The sequence below is a fragment of the Eublepharis macularius genome, chromosome 4 (assembly GCF_028583425.1).
Source record: "Eublepharis macularius isolate TG4126 chromosome 4, MPM_Emac_v1.0, whole genome shotgun sequence".
Taxonomy (NCBI): Eukaryota; Metazoa; Chordata; class Lepidosauria; order Squamata; family Eublepharidae; genus Eublepharis; species Eublepharis macularius.
The window spans coordinates 182,183,124-182,201,796 of record NC_072793.1 but is presented as its reverse complement, the minus strand read 5'-3'; the positions used below and the strand labels follow the sequence as shown (position 1 = coordinate 182,201,796).

The 18,673-nt window shown below is 40.8% G+C and overlaps 1 protein-coding gene and 1 long non-coding RNA gene across 2 annotated transcripts in view; both read right to left on the bottom strand.

Moving 5' to 3' along the window:
* Positions 1-18,673, bottom strand: part of LOC129327986 (zinc finger protein 420-like) — an 80,075-nt gene that overhangs the window by 34,818 nt on the left and 26,584 nt on the right. The gene's annotated exons all lie outside the window — the stretch shown is intronic.
* Positions 1,702-5,812, bottom strand: LOC129329151 (uncharacterized). The gene is made up of 3 exons (XR_008596919.1): positions 5,555-5,812; positions 2,011-2,156; positions 1,702-1,938 (listed from the first exon to the last, which is right to left on the bottom strand). It is a non-coding gene; the product is annotated as an uncharacterized LOC129329151 (long non-coding RNA).

Genomic DNA, 18,673 nt, shown 5'->3' with positions numbered 1-18,673 from the left:
TTTGGAAATATCGCCTGTTGTATCAAATGACACCATAGGTACTTATATTTCATATCTATTGTTCTCATGGGTGAAAACAAGAACACCAGTGCCAGTCCTCATTCATGGCCTTGAAATGAAAATCAGGTACACCATATACTGTTTGACCCTTTATGAATGACCTGAAAATTACTTTGATGATTATGTGTTTTGGGGAGGAGGGGACAATGATGGGTTTGAATACAGATTTCTTACTCCTGGCACACCACATTTAAAAAGACACTTCACCATAGGCAGTCCAAGAATTCAGAAAACCAAAGTAATTTTTCATCAGATCTTTATGAAGATCAAAGCCAAAACAAACCTCATTTGTGCATATTGGAAATCCTCCCAATCAAAAGAAAACCATTTCTGATACTGAGGACTAGACCATTGGTTTATTATGGCATATGTTATTAGTTCATGGACAGTGGCGGGGGCTGCAGCAAGGAAAAAAAGAGAGAGGGTCAGAAATGTGGTGCATGACAGACAGAGATCAGGAACAGGATTGTTCTGACTGGCATGCTTGTGCTCAGTGTTGACACTCTTGGCCAGTCACTGCAATATCTCGATGGGTTCAAGATTAAATGAGCTATTCGGTTATCTGAGGATACATGCATATCCGGTAGGCAGGAGAAGCCTTTGTTACTGTTTATAGGGAGACATATGGGCTGGGTAGATGGTGAGGTGGCGATTGGTGAGGGCTGCCTGCTCCTGGTTTGAAGATACATGGAGGTTTGGGGGTGGAGCCAGGAGAGAGTGAGGTTTGAAAAGAGGTGGGACACCAATGGGGTATACTGACACAGATTCCACCCACCAAAGCATCCATTTTCTCATGAGGAACTGATCTCTGTGTCCTGGAGATCAGTTGTGATTCTGGGAGATCTTGAGCCACCACCTGGAGATTGACAGCCCTAGGATTATGCCTTTCCCCCATCCCAGGTAGGCAGTGCCAGCAAGCCCATGTGCCCTGCAGCTGACAAGGAATACTTTCAGCTTGCATCCTCTAGAAAGCAGGCAGAGCTGCAGAGATGAGGAAGATGCCCAAACCTCAGCTTTGATGTCAGCAAAGAATGGTGGATGATCGGAAACAGAGGACTAAATGGACAGAGGGATTTAGAAATAACTTCTCCTGTTTTTCTCAAAGACCATCACTAACATTTCACCATGAATCATAATGCACATCCTTTAAAGGATGGGTCTAGAAAACACTCTCTTCCATCCTCAACTTTGTGACCAAGTCATAGCTTCTTTTATGTCAGAGAATCCCAAAAAAAACGTTGAAAGCAACATGAGGATGCATCTTATAAGGAGAGTGGGAGAAACATGTTTTCCAGCCTAGTCTGCCCACGCTGAAAGTCCAAGCTCAATTGTATGCATGGTGCATGGACAAAGGTATCAAAATGACTGCAGAGCCTCCTACTTAATAAGGAGTCATCATATGAAAAATGCATTAATCAAATTTTAAGTATTCATTACTGCGAAACATGTTTCCATTAAATGTCTCTTTTTAAAAAGGTTCTGTATTAAAGGGAAAAATAAAACTTTGTTTCGGACATTGCCTATGCCGGCTTATACGTTGAATAAAGAAAATACCCATTGCTTTTATTTTTCCACAAAAAACAAATTAGCGAGGGTTTTTCATAAACAGCAAGAACATTTTATTAAATGGTGAAGCATGCATGATTTCAATTATAACTGTGTTGCAAAAAAAGAACATTTAAATAACTGTGATTCTTGAACCTTTGGTGGGAAAAGAACAATCTTTAACTATTTACAGAAAGAGGCGGAGGAGAGAGACCAATCACGTGGTTGAGGGATGGTCTCTTTGGCGTTCTCGCCTTTCGATCGATGTCACCCTTCGGCCCAACCTTCTGAAACGGCCCTCCATTGAAGTCATCCTCTCCTGTAAGTTGTTTACTGTGGAGAAGAGGATATTTTTAAATACCGTCCTCTTGAAAGGGTTGGTTCACCTTTCAGACTGATACTTACTGGAGGCGCCCAGTCTCGCTTCCATCCCCTCCACAGCAGAGAGAATGTCCTCTATCGTTCTCCTCCTGAGTCTAGCTGGGGGGCTGTTTGGCCACTTGTCGAAGGACCCTCCTCTGCAGCAGCTTCACGCGCGGTTTGTTCATCACCTGTGGTAGCAGACAAGACCAAAAGTCAAAACAAGATCGCATGAGATCGGAGGAACCTCTCTCGCGTTGTCACAGTGATTCTCTGATGAGAAATAAATGCAAATAATTTTTTTCACAGAATAAATTCTATGAAAAATCAATGACCTGTCCGTCATCATTTTTGATCTGTGTCTGGCTATTATGTAATCGGTCAATGACAGAGCACCGCTTGGCTTTGTAAAATTTCGCAATTAAGAACCGGAAAAGGCTGGAGGGCAATGCGCACGCGCTAGCGTTTGGACGCCTTGTCTCCACTCTCCCGAGGACATCCAAGTTAACAGCTTTAAAAGAATGTAAACTGCTGATTGAAACTGCTGAAACTGATTTATGAGACGTCTGGCACAACAAGAAGAAGCTTGGTGAAAAGAATAGGTGAGAGGATAACAGAACTTGTTTAGTTTTAAAAGGGAAGGGAGGACGAGCCGAGACAGATAACATGGCGGCTACCGTGAAAGGCTTATCAGAACAACTGGCACAATTTCAAGCACTAATGCTTGACTCCCAGACCAAAATACAAACTTCTTTAACTGAGCTAACAGCAGAAATGAGAAATTTGGGCTCAGAGGTTAAATTGGTGGCAGGCATTGCATCGGAAGCCAAGGCTCTTGCGCAACAGAACAAAGTGGAGATTGATTCATTGAAAAAACAATACGTAGACTTATCCGACCGTAATAGGAGGGGGAACATTATTTTCTTTGGTATTTCTGAAGAAGTTAAAGCATGTGATTTAGAGCGGACCCTGGTGGGATGGTTATCACAACAGGAGCTGGAAATAGAAGAAGAAGATATTGAACGTGCCCACAGACTCCAAACAAGAAGAATGGGGGGGGAACCGCGCCCGGTGATAATGAAGCTTGTGAGGGAGAAGTTACAGCAGAGGATATTCAAAACACTCAAGAAAAATAAAGAGCTGACATTTAAAGGCAGAAGGGTTTATGTGAAGGAAGATTTTTGCAAAGAAACGCTTTATCAAAGGACTCAAATGAAACCTTTTGCACAGAAACTTAACCAAAGCAACATTAAATTCAGCTGGGCATACCCAGCATCCCTGGTTATTTACCAAGAGGGGAGGAGGCTTTGTGCGAGGAACCCTGAAGAGGCACGGGACCTATTAGAAACTTTGGGAGTAAATGTGAGGAATACTGAGTCAATCCCGATGGATGAAACGCATCAACCTCGGCCACAGCAACCGGACTCTGAGGAAGGTCCATCTAACCGTCAGGACAAGAGGCCAAGACTGTCTCGAGACTGAGACATATTAAGGGAAGTATACAAACAAAATTAAAATAGTATTAAAATGGTTATTAATATAACTCGGGGAGTGGAGGGTGCGCTTACCCCAGATGTGTAGAGAAGGGATGAGTACTCATCCCCAGCTCATGGCTCTACACAAGGGAAGGGGAGGGGGAGGGAGGGGGAAGGGAAGGGAAGTTGGGTATACAAAGGGGAATATCAAACTAAATATCGGGCCAGGGGAACAAAGGGAAGGTAAATCTGAGTTTGAAAATGGATAAAACGCTACAGGTGCTGACACTGAACGTCAATGGTCTGGGTTCGGATTTAAAAAGGTATAAACTTCTTAGATTTCTTAAACAACAGAATATAGATATAGCATGGCTCCAGGAAACACATAAATCAAAGAAAGATAAAAGACCTTTATTCAGAGACCCTAATTGGGGGATCTTGGCAGAGGCACGTGGATCATCAAAATCAAGAGGTGTGGCAATTCTGGCTCACAAGAGGAATGATATAAGAGTAATAGAAGTGATAAGAGATGCTGAAGGGAGGTTCATAATGGTTAAATGCCTGGTTGAAAATAGATTAACAACATTGATAAACATATATGCTCCAAATATGGGACAGAAAACCTTTTTATTAAAGGTATTAAAAAAAGCGCGTAGCTTCTCTGAAGGAGAGGTAATTTTGGCAGGAGATTTAAATAAGGATTTTAATAAAGATAACATAATTAATTGGAAACAATGGGATCTGACTGAAGTACACAAAGTTCTTAACCTAGTGCCCAAACCCACATATTTTTCAAGTAGACATAAAACCACCTCATGTTTAGACTATGTACTTATAAATAGAATGAGTACCTGGGAGGTAAAAAGAGTAACCACCCATCCAATATGGATTTCAGACCACGCCCCGGTAAGTGTAGAAATAATACTAATGCATAAACAAGTTAGAAGACCATGGAGATACAACAACATGATTATGGCTAGGGAGGAGGACAAGCGATATATTACGGATCAAATAAAGCTATACTTCAAAGAGAACAGAGGAACAGTGGAGACAAATACACTATGGGATGCGGCTAAGGCGGTAATTAGAGGGCAATGTATTATGAAAGAAAAGGAGATAAGGAAAAAATGGCATGCCGATAGGGAAGGGAAACTACAGGAATTAAGTAAGTTGCAAGAGGATCAAATAAAGAAATTTTGCCCCAATAGACATAAATTAATTAGGGAACTGCGGAAAAAACTGGATGTTCTTGACTCCATGGCATTATGGAAAAAGCAGGTTATGGTAAAAAACGAATACCAGAGAAATACACTTAATTCAGCCAAGAGATTAGCAAATTACCTGAGAAGGGAAAAGGAGAGACAAAGGGTGAGGAGTATTAAGATAAATAAAAAGGTGACACAGAATCCAGAGGAGATAAAAGGAGCATTTGAGAAATTTTATAAAAGTTTATATGAGGAAAAAGAGGTGAAGGAATTTGAGGAAGAGATAGGGACAGTGTTAACGGAAACTGAACGAAGGAGGCTTGAGGAGGATGTAAAGTGTCAAGAGATTGAGCAGGCGATAGGTAGCTTAAAGACAGGTAGATCTCCAGGGTTAGATGGTTTTTCAGCTGAATTTTATAAGGAAATGAAAGAGGTATTGATCCCTGAATTACAAGAAGTATTTAATAATATACTAAAAGGAGGAAAGGCCCCGGATACCTGGAGGAAAGCAGAAATAACGGTGATTTTGAAACCTAAGAGAGACCCCCAAGAAGTGGGTTCATATAGACCGATTAGCCTGCTGAATCAGGATTATAAACTCTTTGCCAAAATATTGGCAAATAGACTTAAGAATATTATTCGGAAAGTGATAAAAGAGGATCAATACGGTTTTATGGAGGGTAGAAACATTGCACACCCAATAAGAAATTTAATCAATGTCTTGTGTCATAGTAAATTTAGGAAACTGGCTTTATTAAAATTAGATGTTTATAAAGCTTTTGATACACTGTCATATCAATTTTTATGGACAGTTATGGCCAAATATGGAATTAGTCAATCAATTATACAAGTATTCCAGGAAATATATAGAGAAGGCACAGCGGTGGTTAGACTCAATGGGGAACATACCTCACAATTCTCAATTCAGAGAGGAGTTAGGCAAGGATGTCCGCTTTCCCCGTTCCTCTTCATAATGGCTATAGAACAACTAGCTCAACGCATTAGGAACTCTGGGAGGATAGAGGGATGTCAAATAGGCAAGGAAGAAATTAAATTAAACTTATTTGCAGATGACCTGATCATAGTTATATCTAATCCGAAAGAAGGAGTCAAAGAGACAAAAATTATATTAGAAGACTTTGAGTTAAACTCAGGATTAAAAGTTAATATGGCAAAATCAGAGATAATGTATATTAATGTGAGGATGGAAGAAAGGAAAGCGATACATAAATGGACAGGAATAGGTTTAGGGGTCAAGAAATTCAGATATTTAGGGATAGATATAGTTAAAAATGTTAATAAGATGGTAGAGAGGAATTATAATCGGACGTGGAACACAATATTGAAAGAAATGAGGAGGTGGGGCAAGAAGACATTAAGCATAACAGCTAGGATTAATATAGTGAAAATGTTCTGGACCCCAAAGTTATTATATTTGTTTCAAATGATACCTTTAGAAATCAATAGACAAAAAATTAACAGTTGGAATGCGAGAATAAAAGAATGGGTCTTTGGCAGTAAAAAAAGTAGGGTTTCTAGATATTTCATATATGCTCATAGATCTGACATGGGATGGGGTGTCCCAGAACTGGGAAATTATTATGAAGCATTTCAAATAAAAACATTAATGGAAATAGGGGAGAGAAGTGAACAAAAATGGGTTAGAATCGAGAATGAGGCAAATAAAGGGGTTGGAAGATTTGGAGTATTTACAGAAGGAAAGTTTAAATACAGTATGTTAGAACCGGGACCGAGAAAAACAGCATTAATGATTTGGAGGAAATGGCAACCGAAATGGTTAAAGGGAGTATCTAAACAAGTATTATTAGAGGCATTGGATGAGGAGGAGGAAGATGAGAAGTGGTGGAGATTACTTAAACAGAAAGGGTACACTAGATTGCAAGATATACTATGTGGGCAGTCACTTAAACCATTACAAACATTACATGATGAAATAGGAAGGCAATATTGGTTGAAGCTAATAGGTTTACATAATATACTTAAAAAGATAATCGAAAATAGGACTCTGACGGCGGGGGAACCAATAGAGGAGTTATTAAAGGTGATGATAAACACAAAAAGAGGATTAGCAGGCAAGATATATAGAAGGATGATGTCTGATAAAGATCGGACAAGAACCCTCCTTCAGGGGAAGTGGAGCGTAGAAATTAGTCTAGCGGATAGAAGGGTTGACAGAATTATAAAAGGTATACAGGAGATAAAAGTGCATAAATTCAGAGAGCTGGAATTGAAATTCTACACGAAGTGGTATAGAACCCCGGCTATATTAGCTAATATGTTCTCAAGACTAAGTTCAAACTGTTGGCACTGCAGAAACGGGAAAGGATGGTACTCCCATATGTGGTGGGAGTGTGCAGAAGTTAAAGCTTTTTGGGAGAAGGTAACAGAGCAACTTTATAAGTTCTTCGCAATAAGACCAAAGATAGACCCAGAATTGATGTTAGGTAGTACTTTAGGTCATAAAGATATCAGAAAAGAAGGACAGGACTTATTTAAAGCAATGGTGCTAGCCGGTAAAGCAGTAATAGCATTTGGTTGGAAAGACAAAACTAAGTGGACGGAACTAAACTGGCAGGATTATTTATTTGAATACATTCAATCAGACATTATAGCCATAATTAATCAGGATGAGTCATGGGAATTAAGAATAGGAAAGATTAAGGAAAAATGGCATTTATATTTAAAATGGGTCATGGAGGATCAACAACTGGACGTTCGGTGGAAGCTCCTAAGCTTGTGCCCCTGGCTAGAAAGGATGAGTAGCTAAAGGGAGGGCGGGAGGGATAAGGGTAGGGAAATACAGATGAATAACTTGAATGGGAAATAGTCATCCAAAATACACTAAAACTCTCAACCCTCCCCGGCTATAGGATACAATATCTTCGGCGATGAATTAAGTGAGGAGGAAGAGGAAGGAGAATCAAGGAGGAATAGAAGAAGGAGAGGACTCAGAGACTTACTCCTCTTATCCGGATGTGAAGGAACAAGATGGATAGAAGAGTGATTCTTGCAGGGGACTTCTGCCGAAGATATAGAAACTGTATATGAACTTATGGGGAGGGGTTGGGCAATGGGTATATATGTACGGGAATAAGGATGTTTCGAAGGAAATGCACAAAAATATACAATAAAAAAAAAACGAAGCATATGTTGATTTCAATGCAAGACCCTTAGGGTGAATTTGCACTAGGATTACAAACTTTTCAACCAGCTGCTGCATATAACAGCAACTTGACATTCAGCCATGAGCAGATGATAATAAAAAATGTGCAAATTTAAAAAAAAAAAAAAAAGAACCGGAAAAGGCTCAACATTAAAAAACAATATCCCAGACCCGATGGAGACCATGTCCTCAATGTCTTTAACTAGACTTGGCGCAGAAAAAGAAATGCTTTTTAGTGGAGATCAAATCATACGATTCACAAATGACGGTGACAGGAACTTTGAACAATCCCTAATGCGGTCCATGGTTTCTGGGGGCAGCCCCAGAGGAGAATTTGCATCAAAATGCTTACCAAAGGGTGGATCTGCAGTTCGAGGGACGGGATCCTCCGAGGAAGTGATTGCTGGAGAATGAGGAAGAATGTCCTGGGCTTCCTCCTATTCTCCCTCCACCGCACGCAGGGTGGCCTCTCTTCCCCGAAGTATGGCTGCGATGGAAACAATCAATGCAGTCAGCCATCCATGCACCGTTCAACACATGAAAAATATTTTCTTTTGAGCAATGTCTCTACAACATATTGATAGGGAAGGGCCGCTATGATTCGAAAAGGCATAACAGGCTAAACTTCATTTTTTTCATTTCTACCATTAAATAGACTCACTTGTCCTGAACAGAAGATCAAGGCTATGTAGAAATCACGCATCAACCCTCAACAAACTCCACTGAAGATAGGTATAGTGATAGCTCTTTGTCAAGACAAATGAATGGAACCTCCATGTTCAGAGGCAGTCTACCTCTGCAGGACCTCTGCACTCATGCTCTGCTTATAAAACCCCAGTGGGGTGACATCTAAATGATGATTTCTGGGAATTTAATACTGAATTAAAGGAATTTAAGGTCAATATGTGTCAGAGCAGGATCTGGAAGACCCAGGTTCAAAATCCTACTGTAACATGGAAGCTCATTAGGTAACCTTGGTCAGTCACAGACTATTGATCTGACCTATCCCCCACAAGCGTTGTTGTGAAGATTAAATAGAGGGGAGGATAATGATGTAAGCTGATTTGAGTCCTTATTGGGGAGAAAAGAAGGGTATAATTGAAGTAAACAAATAAAATAAATATGGGATGCCAGGAAGTACAGTCTAGGAGCAGCTTCTCTGTGTACAATCATTTTTCTATTTTTAGAGAGTCATTTGAGTGTGTCTAAGTTTTGTTCTCAAAAAACAAACCATTGTGAATATATGAATATCCAGGCAAGGATTTGTTAGCCGGATTCTATAACGTTACATCGTTAAGTAAAAAATACTAGAATCAAAGTACTGCGGGGTCTGCAGGCAATCACCCCTACCACTGAAAGTTAAACTAGGGCACAATGCTAAAGCTCTATCTGAAAACAGCAAAGCGGACCAATTAAGTTAAGCAAATACGGATGCAAACAAAGAAAAAATTTGTTCTCTTACCTGCATGTCATTGGGTTTGCCAGCTTGGCCTCTCGGCAAGATCCCAGAGGTTCATCATTTTAGAGAAGTGTGGGGGCTTGCCGCTTTGGCGAGGGATGCCTTGCCATGCCTCAAGCACCCCATAGAAATCCCCCTTTACTCTCTTAAATTTGGAGCGGCACTGCTCGGGGGTCCTCTGGTAGCCACGAGCACTCATTTGCCTAGCAAGCTTATGAAAAATAAGCTTGGTAGGTAAATGAGTGCTCTTCATTACACGCTCAGCTTTTCCTGAGCATGCAATGAGGTCCAGAAGGGTCTCGACCTCTTCATCCCTCCAGAAGACTCCTTTGGCATGACTCGCCATGATGTTCCTCAAACGATATAATGAAAATGTAATGTTTCATTACTGAGCATGCTCCCCTAACGGTCCAGGAAACACACGAAAATAAAGATACCTGCTTGGTCAGGATAAACCAGCCTGACCAATGGGAGATGTGGATTGGCCCTGGGAGGGAAACGAAAAATGTACAATCGAGCTGTCTCCCGCTCCAATTTAAATGCTTTATTTTTTTATTCACTCAAACGGTTTCCTGACCATGCAGACTTCCCTGTGCGAATAGTAATGGTTATTTATGAGAATCTGCTGTGTCTTTTCAGGTTGTGCGCCAATAACATCCAGTTTCAGCACCAATATTAAAGTTTAAAATTTATTAAATCTTGAAGTTTCGTTGTGTGTCACTGATATGTCCATCTCTCTTTCTCTTTGAAATCTTCACTTACGTGGGAATATGTGAGCAGATTTTCTTTTTTGGGGCGTTTTGTTATTTTGTGTTATCAAAAAAACGGAATAATGTTATTTTGATGTAGAAAAAAATATTAAGAAATAGGCACTCAATGAAAAGTCTTAATCGGTTGGTGGTTAAAGCGCATGCTCCAAGCCACGGTTAGAGCTTCCGGAAGGAGAAGACAGGAAAGCGGGGTCTTTGTGTTCTGGGCTTTGCAAGAAACACCTCTGGTCCTCTGACCACAGCAAGATGTCCGGCAACACGGCAGGTGTGCCCAGATCGGCTACATGGAGGGAACGGGAGGTACTGGACTTGCTCTCATTTTGGGGAGAGGAAAAAATTCAGGAGGCCCTTCGTAGTTCGCATAGAAATTTCGACAACTTTGAAAAAATTGCAAGGCAGATGGCCTCCCGCGGTCACCATAGAACAGCTGTGGAGTGCCGAAACAAGACAAAGACCATGCGGTTGGAGTACAAACGGGTCATTGCACATAATGCCACCTCAGGCAACGCACCCATGACATGCCGTTATTTCAGAGAACTTGACAGCATTCTCAGGGGGGACGCCAGTGTCAAACCAAAAGGATAGCCAGAAGCATTAATCTGGACTTCGGGCGGCCACAGATCAGTGTTCCTGAGGAAGTAATGGAGGGGTCAGAGGAACTCTTTAGTCATGAGTTTGTGACCATAGACGCAGCACAACTAAGGAGCTCCTCACCCACTGCAATGGGAGATCGTGAGTTACAATCTCTGTTTATTGACCATTTTTTCTCAAAGATTAATGAATTTTCTCCACTTCCCTTGCATTCGCTATGCTGATGAATAATTTTATTTTTCCCTTTTCGTCCACAGATGTAAATGATGCAGACCTCGACCGCACTTTGGATGGCCTGGATGACAAGGGCGAGCATGGTTCACTATTGTGAATTGGTATGAAACCGCTGATCATTGCTGGCCTCACTTTGGTGGTTCTGCTTGGAGGCAAAGCAAAGTTTGGTTTGCCAATAAGGAAAACTGCCCAAACCCAACCACCCCCACCAAACCAGGGTAAGGCCATAAATTCTCAAATGATGCCATGCATGCCAGTCCTAATAAGGCCTATAATCTGCAAATTTAAAAATGACGTGCACCAAGCAAACCTTTTCAAATGTGTGTCCCCCATAAACATTTTTTTTCTTTTAAGAGAACGATGCCAAAAGAGCAAATGCGCAAGATGAAGATGACAGCGAGAATGACTTGCCCTTGGCTCATAGATCCATAAACAATTCCGGTATTTTTTTTTCTTAACCTTACATCATTTGTCTCTTTGTTCAGAAATCGCCAAAACGTGTAGCCCAAAAGCATAGATCATATATTTGTAAAATTGGTGAGTAAAATCCATGATGTCAACCAAGAGAATAAAATGTGCTGCACAATACACAGTGTAAATCTCTCTCGGTGAGGAAAAAGATATGCGCTTGCACCCAGAACAAACCACTTTATCTTGCCACAAACTCAACACACATGTTCCTCTCATGTGATGATCTATTGAGCTATGCGGGAGAAGTGCGGCTTAGCTTTTTCTTTCAAAGGTCAGGTTGCCCCTTGCACTTCACCATGTGAATTAACTGTCTGATAAAAGTGTTCCCGGGAATACCAAGCCTGAACTAACATTGTGAACCGGTGGAACAGTGTTCACCATCCCTCAATCATTGCTGTTTCATTTGGCCTTTTTTTTCCCCAGGCATCTGCTGTCGATAACAAAAACAAGATCAGTGTGGCATCTTCTTACAGGAAATGTTTGGGGAGGTTGTAAATTATACCACCTGTGTATTCAGTTGATTTTGCCTTGGCTCTAGGCCACACCTCATCTGGAAACTCCAGAGTCCCCTTATTTGATGACTGAAAATATAATGCACGTGTTGCCGTCCGTGACATGTGAACCACCATGGTTTGGCGGTGATAATATGTCTCCATCCATAAATTCCTCTGACACAGAAAGTTTTCCAGCTCATTAGTGTTCTGCAATGCGGCCCTACAGGGGCCATGTTCACCGTTCTCCGTACAGTAACACGGCTATTCAGGCAGAGCGGAAAAGGGCATTCTTTATTTTATAGTTTTATGAATTTGTTTTCTACACTTGCAGAGAGAAGAGCAAACTACTTAGCTGAACTTTCACCGGGAACAAGATTGAGCAACATAAAGAACCGAAAATGGAGGAACGCTGCACTCTATGGAGTGGCGGATCAAATGATGGACCATTCAAGGGAGGAGCATGATGCTCAACTTGCGGAATGGAGGGTAGACCATGCAGTCATGTGCGGTTGGAAGGAGGAGGAGAAGCTCTTTCAAAAGGAATTTTTGGAGGAGACAAAGATGGAGAGGAAGAATTTCACCGAGGCATGGAAGCAAAATATTGCGGTCACGAGTGATGCTGTCAGCACCTTAAGGGCATTGGGAGAAATGCTTGCAAATCAGCGGCAGCAAAGCTTTCCCAATGTGGCATCTGACCAGTCTTCACAAGCCACAACTCATGTTCCGACTAAGATGGCAACAGTGAAACGTTCCTGTGTTGGCAAAGCCAGAGATCGTTTGATGCTGTGAGCACCAAACAAACAAAAAACACGGTGAATGTTCCTAATTTGACTCTTCAAACCATGTTTATTTCTATCAACTCTTTCGCTGAACGTGTGGTCTCCAACCACGGGGTGGTTTGATTAGAATTAGAATACAATGTTTTTGCAAAGGTTTACCATCCGCTTGGTTTATGGGGGGAAAAAATTAACTTTAGTCACTTGGTGTTTCTTCATGTTGAGATTCAGAAAGTCATTTGTTTCTCTTGTTAATGACTTGTTGTTTAGGGCAAGTGATGTCTGCACTTGAACTTTATGGAAGCAACCCCTTTTTTGGTCAGAGTTGATATGTTGAATACTGCATGAACCAAACAGGGGTTTTGAAATGTTACTCTCAACCCAACTGTTTATTAAGTTTTATGATCTTTAGAGTTCATTTATTGTTGTTCTCTCATGTACTTTCGAAATCATTGAAACCGTAAGAGCGATTGCTGAAGCGAGAAATTATTCCCAATAGAAAATAAATACTGAGAGATCTCTGTCTTTTGGTGCTACACCTCTGAAGATGCCAGCTGGCGAAACGTCAAGAACTACAATGCCAAGACCACGGCAATACAGCCCGGAAAACCCACAACAACCATCGTTCTCCGGCCGTGAAAGCCTTTGACATTACATCAGAAAATAAAGTTATACTGTTCCACAGTTTCCATGTTTGTTAACGTGCCAATTCCCCCCCCCCCCCAAAGCTTGCCCAGGCACTAATTAGACCTCTGTGTTTAAATGGTTTCAGATTGTGATCCCAGTCTCGGCGAGATAACCGCACTATCTGACCTTTTTTTTTACACCCATATTTTTCAATGCCCCCCCCAATAAAAATTAACAGTAAAAAATCAACAAATTATTAGCATTCATTTAATGTCATGATTTTTAGTTTAGATTGTGATGTGACCACTTCTGGATTGGCAAAGCATGGTCCCTTCCATTGTTGCTTAAGTGGCAAGATGTGCTCTGTTGAAATCTATGATCTGTCAGTCCACAATTCAGATTGTAATTTCATTCTTTGAGGACGGTATTGAATGCAATAGAATATTACGATAAAAATCCAGGAAAACAAGTAGGTTTCTTCTTTGTGGATGCTGAAAAAGCGTTTGACAATTTGAACTGGGATTTTATGTTTGCAATGATGGAAAAAGTACAGATGGGTAAGATGTTTATTCAAGCAGTGAAGGTGATATATAAGAATCAATCTGCAGCTATAGTTGTCAACTGAGAAATAACAAAAATGTTGGACATAAGAAAGGGAACAAGACAAGGATGTCCACTCTCTCCACTGTTATTCGTAATGGTGTTGGAAATTTTACTTAGACAAATACGAGAAGACGATGAAATTAAAGGTTTGACGATTAAAGGATATACATACAAGGTGAGGGCCTTTGCAGATGATGTGATGGTGATAGTGGAGGACCCTCTTCAAAATATGCCAAGGTTGATGGAGAAGATAAAAGAGTGTGGAGACTTGGCAGGATTTTATATAAATAGAAAGAAATCTAAATTTCTTTGTAATATGTCTAAGCAAGAACAACAAGAGTTAATGAAGATAATGGATTGTGAAGTGGTTCATAAAACAAGATATCTAGGTATTGAGTTGACTGCTAAAAATATTGATTTATTTATAAACAATTATGAAAAGCTTTGGCAGCAAATAGACAGAGACATGATGGTGTGGAATAAGTTAAACTTGTCATGGTTGGGTCGTACTGCTGCAATTAAGATGAATGTGTTACCAAGAATAATGTTTTTAATGCAGACAATTCCAATTGTGATAGATAATAAGCAATTTGAAAAATGGCAAAGAAAAATTTTAACCTTTGTGTGGGCAGGAAAAAAGCCTAGAGTGAAGATGAAGGTGTTATATGATGCAAAGAAAAGAGGAGGACTCCAACTACCAAATTTGAAATTTTATCATGAAGCCATATGCTTAGTTTGGGTGAGGGATTGGATGTTGTTAGAAAATCATAAATTATTGACATTGGAAGGGTACAATAAAACCTTTGGATGGCATGCATATTTATGGTATGAAAAGAGTAAGGCTGATGCGATGTTTTTGCATCATTTTGTGAGGCGAAGCCTATTTGCAGTATGGACTAAATACAAGCGATATTTGAATGAAAGAACACCAATGTGTCTGACCAATGTGTTCGACAATACAACACCAATGTGGATTGTACCTGCAGAGCTTGTGAATCCAAGAACTGACTATGAAGGAGTGGAGTGGATGACATATCAGAACATTCTTAGAGTGGATCAGAATTTATACAATATTAAAAATAATGAAGAACTGCCATTTCAATATGGGTGGTTTCAATATATGCAGATAAAAGATTTCTATGACACTGATCGGAGGAAAGTAGGTTTTAGAGTGGAAAATTCAGAATTGGAACAATGTCTACTGCAAGGGGGGGAAATTGATATCTAAAGTGTATAAGATTTTGTTGAAATGGGTTACAGAAGATGAGACAGTAAAAGTTCAAATAGTAAAGTGGGCAATAAACTGTAATAAGGATATATTGATGGAAGCTTGGGAGAAATTGTGGAAAAATACTATAAAGACATCGACATGTACCACGATAAGAGAAAATGTGTATAAAATGATTTATAGATGGCATCTCACGCCAAAAAAGCTAGCCAATGGAAATAGTCAGATGTCAGATAAATGTTGGAAATGTGGGAAGCATGAGGGTTCCTTTTATCATATGTGGTGGACGTGCAAAAAAGCTAAGCAATTCTGGGGGGAAATAGTAGACGCTATGTCAGATATATTGAAGAAAAAAGTTGTTAGAAACCCAGAATTGTTATTGCTATGTATGAACCTAGAAGACTTTGACAAAATGGACAGGATAATGGTGTTTTATATGACTATGGCGGCTAGGATCATTTATGCGCAGCTGTGGAAGACAAAAGAGATACCATCGGTGGAAGACTGGATTTTAAAAACATTGAGTTCAGCTGAAATGGATAAACTTACGAGGAAACTTCGAGAAGAAGATATGGAAGAATATATAACAAGTTGGGAGAAATTTAAGAACTATATAGAAAAAAAGTGGGGCATTAAAGGGAAGGTGTGGTCTTTGGATACTCTCTGAGGGGAAGATAGTGTTCTGTTCCTTTGATTTTATAGAGGTAGTAATCATAATATTATATTAAAGGTAAAAAATATAGTTTGCGATAATATACCATTTTATTGTTAGATGTAGGTACAATATGTTATAATTTACTAGGTTATAATATCATGAATTGGATAACAATATAAAGGATATTAATAATTTTGAACATTATAGATATGATAGATTTGTGTAATAGTGCTATCTAAAGATATGTAATGGTATGGAATATATTACTATGACCCATTCTTAGAATGTAGTACATAGCTATTAATATAGGGGGCATATTATGTTGTATGTTATTGGATATTATTGATAGATAGTACTAAAAGATATGGAATGTTAGATAATGGTATTTATCATTAAAGAGGTATTATTATATTGTATAGAGTTTAGTTTGGTTAAGATTTTATCTAAGAGGTAATAAAGGGAATGGAAAACTGTTGGAAGTCAACGGAAAGGGGAGGGAAAGGGTGGGGGGTATTATAATATGATGGAAAGTTAACTGTGTATGTTTTTATATTTGTATAATGACCCATCCAATAAAAAAAAATTTTTTTAAAAATTATAGCAATACTATAATCAACTTGAACAGGAAAAACAATATATACAGGGAAGGTGATTACAAATACAAAAGGCAGGGCATCATATAAATTATTAGTCAACAAGAATTCATATACACTATTAAAGTGCTTGTGCCTGGAATTGACCAAAGGTCTATATAGTAACCACCAAAGTCCCAATAGGTTTGTAGCGTGACAATGCGAGAAAAGTCTTCACTGCAATTCTTTGGAGGAAAAAACGGTGTATATGGTCTCATGGAATGAAGCAAAGAGAGGCAGCAAAGAAGAAATGATACACAACTGCATCAGGAAGTCAACAATCTGCCCGTTTCATCTCTTCATCCTGGCAGTCGTTAGATCACAATCCAAGCCTAAGAAGTCCATCATATAATCAGTTTTATACACATAATTCTATAATTAATAGCAATAATTGCAAATATACTCATATACACACTTCCATTAGTCACGGAGAGAATTGAACCAAAAGGAGACCTGGTGGATTTTCAAACTGAATACAGTCCATCCTAGAGGACTTAACATATACCTAGACTTTACACCTTATTTGTGAGGTATCGAGCACTAACAGTTCTGGCCCTTTAATTACTTTCTGAATGTCCCTTGGGGTTTCCCCCAGTTTCCTTATATACCGTAATCAAGGTCTTGCACTTCACGTGTGTCAAAATGAAAGATGGATGCTAAAGGCGAGAAATTAATCTATAATTATGTGAAAATATTTATTAAAAGACTTGCATTTGTATATATTATTATTTTAAGGTGATTGTAAATCCCCCCCCCATGTATAGTTTGTATATTGGAACCACTCCTAATACCAGCTGGCTTAAGGTGGCGGTGGACATGACCACCTGCTCAGTGACTTATTCCAGTATATTGAAGAGGGTGGGCATTGCCACCTGCTCCGCTCCTTACCCTGGCTGGGAAGGGAAGAAGTGTATTGCCTCCTGTTCTGTGCCTGATCCTAGCCAGGTGAAAGCATGGGGTGAGCATTACCACCTGCTCCACTCCTAATCCCAACTGGTTGATGGCCAGGTTGATGGCCATCCGCTCCTGATCCCAGCAAGATGTAAGGGGGTGGGCATCGCCATCAGCTCTGCTCCTGATCCCATCTGGGTAAAGAGGGGTAGGCATTTTCACTTGCTCTGCTACTAATATCAACTGGGTTATGGTGGAGTGTGAGCATTGCCACCTGCTCCGCTACTACTGCCAGCTGTAGTAAAGCAAGGGGTGGGCATTGCCACCTACTCTGCTCCTTATACCAGATGGGTGAAGGGGATGCGGGTATTGCTACTTGCTCTGTTCCTGATTCTGGCAGGTTGAATGAGGATGGGAATTGCTGACTGCTTGGCACCTGATCCCAGCCAGGTGAAGTGGGGCAGAGATTGTCCTGCTATTCCTGATCTCAGCTGGGTGAAGGGGAGAGGGCATTACCACCTGCTCCACTCCTAATACATGCTGCATTATGGTGGAGGACTCGCATTGCCACCTTCCCCACTCCAGATACCAGCTGGATTAAGATGGGAGGGGAAGGGATTCCCATCCTGTCCTTCTCTAATATCACCTTGGTTAAGGGGGGGCATGGGAATTGCCAGGGTAGGCATTGCCACCTGCTCTGCTTCTAATACCAGTTGGGTAAGGCAGGGGGCAGGCATTCCCACCTTCTCCGTTCTTGATCCCAGCTGGCTGAAGAGTGGGCATTGCCACCTGCTCCGCTCTGAATACCACCTGGGTGAACAGAGGGCGGGCATTGCCACCTGCTCTGCTCTTGATTCCAAATGGCTGATGGGGGGTGGGCATTGCCACCTGTCCCACTCCTAATACCAGCTGCGTTAAGGTGGGGGTGGCCATTACCACCTGCTCTGCTAATATTACAAGCTGAGTTAAGGCATTGGACAGGCATTGCCACCTACTCTACTCCTAATACCAACTGGGTTAACGTGGGGGGGTGGGCATTACGACCTGCTGTGCTCCTAATACCAGCTGGGTTAAGGCATTGGATGGGCAATGCCACCTGCTCTGCTTCTAAAATTAGCTGGGTTAAGGCAGGGGGTGGAAACTGTAGGGGGTGGAAACTGCAGGGGGTGGGCATTGCTACCTGTTCTGCTTCTAATACCAGCTGGGTAAGGCTGGGGGTAGGCATTGCCACCTGCTCCGCTCTTGATCCCAGCTGGCTGAGGGGAGGTGTGCATTGCCACTTGCTCTGCTCCTAATACTAGCTGGGTTAAGGCGGATGGTAGGCATTTCCACCTGCTCCACTCCTAATACCAACTGTTTAAAGGCAGGGGGTGGACATTGCCACCTGCTCTGCTCCTGGTCCCAAGTGGCTGA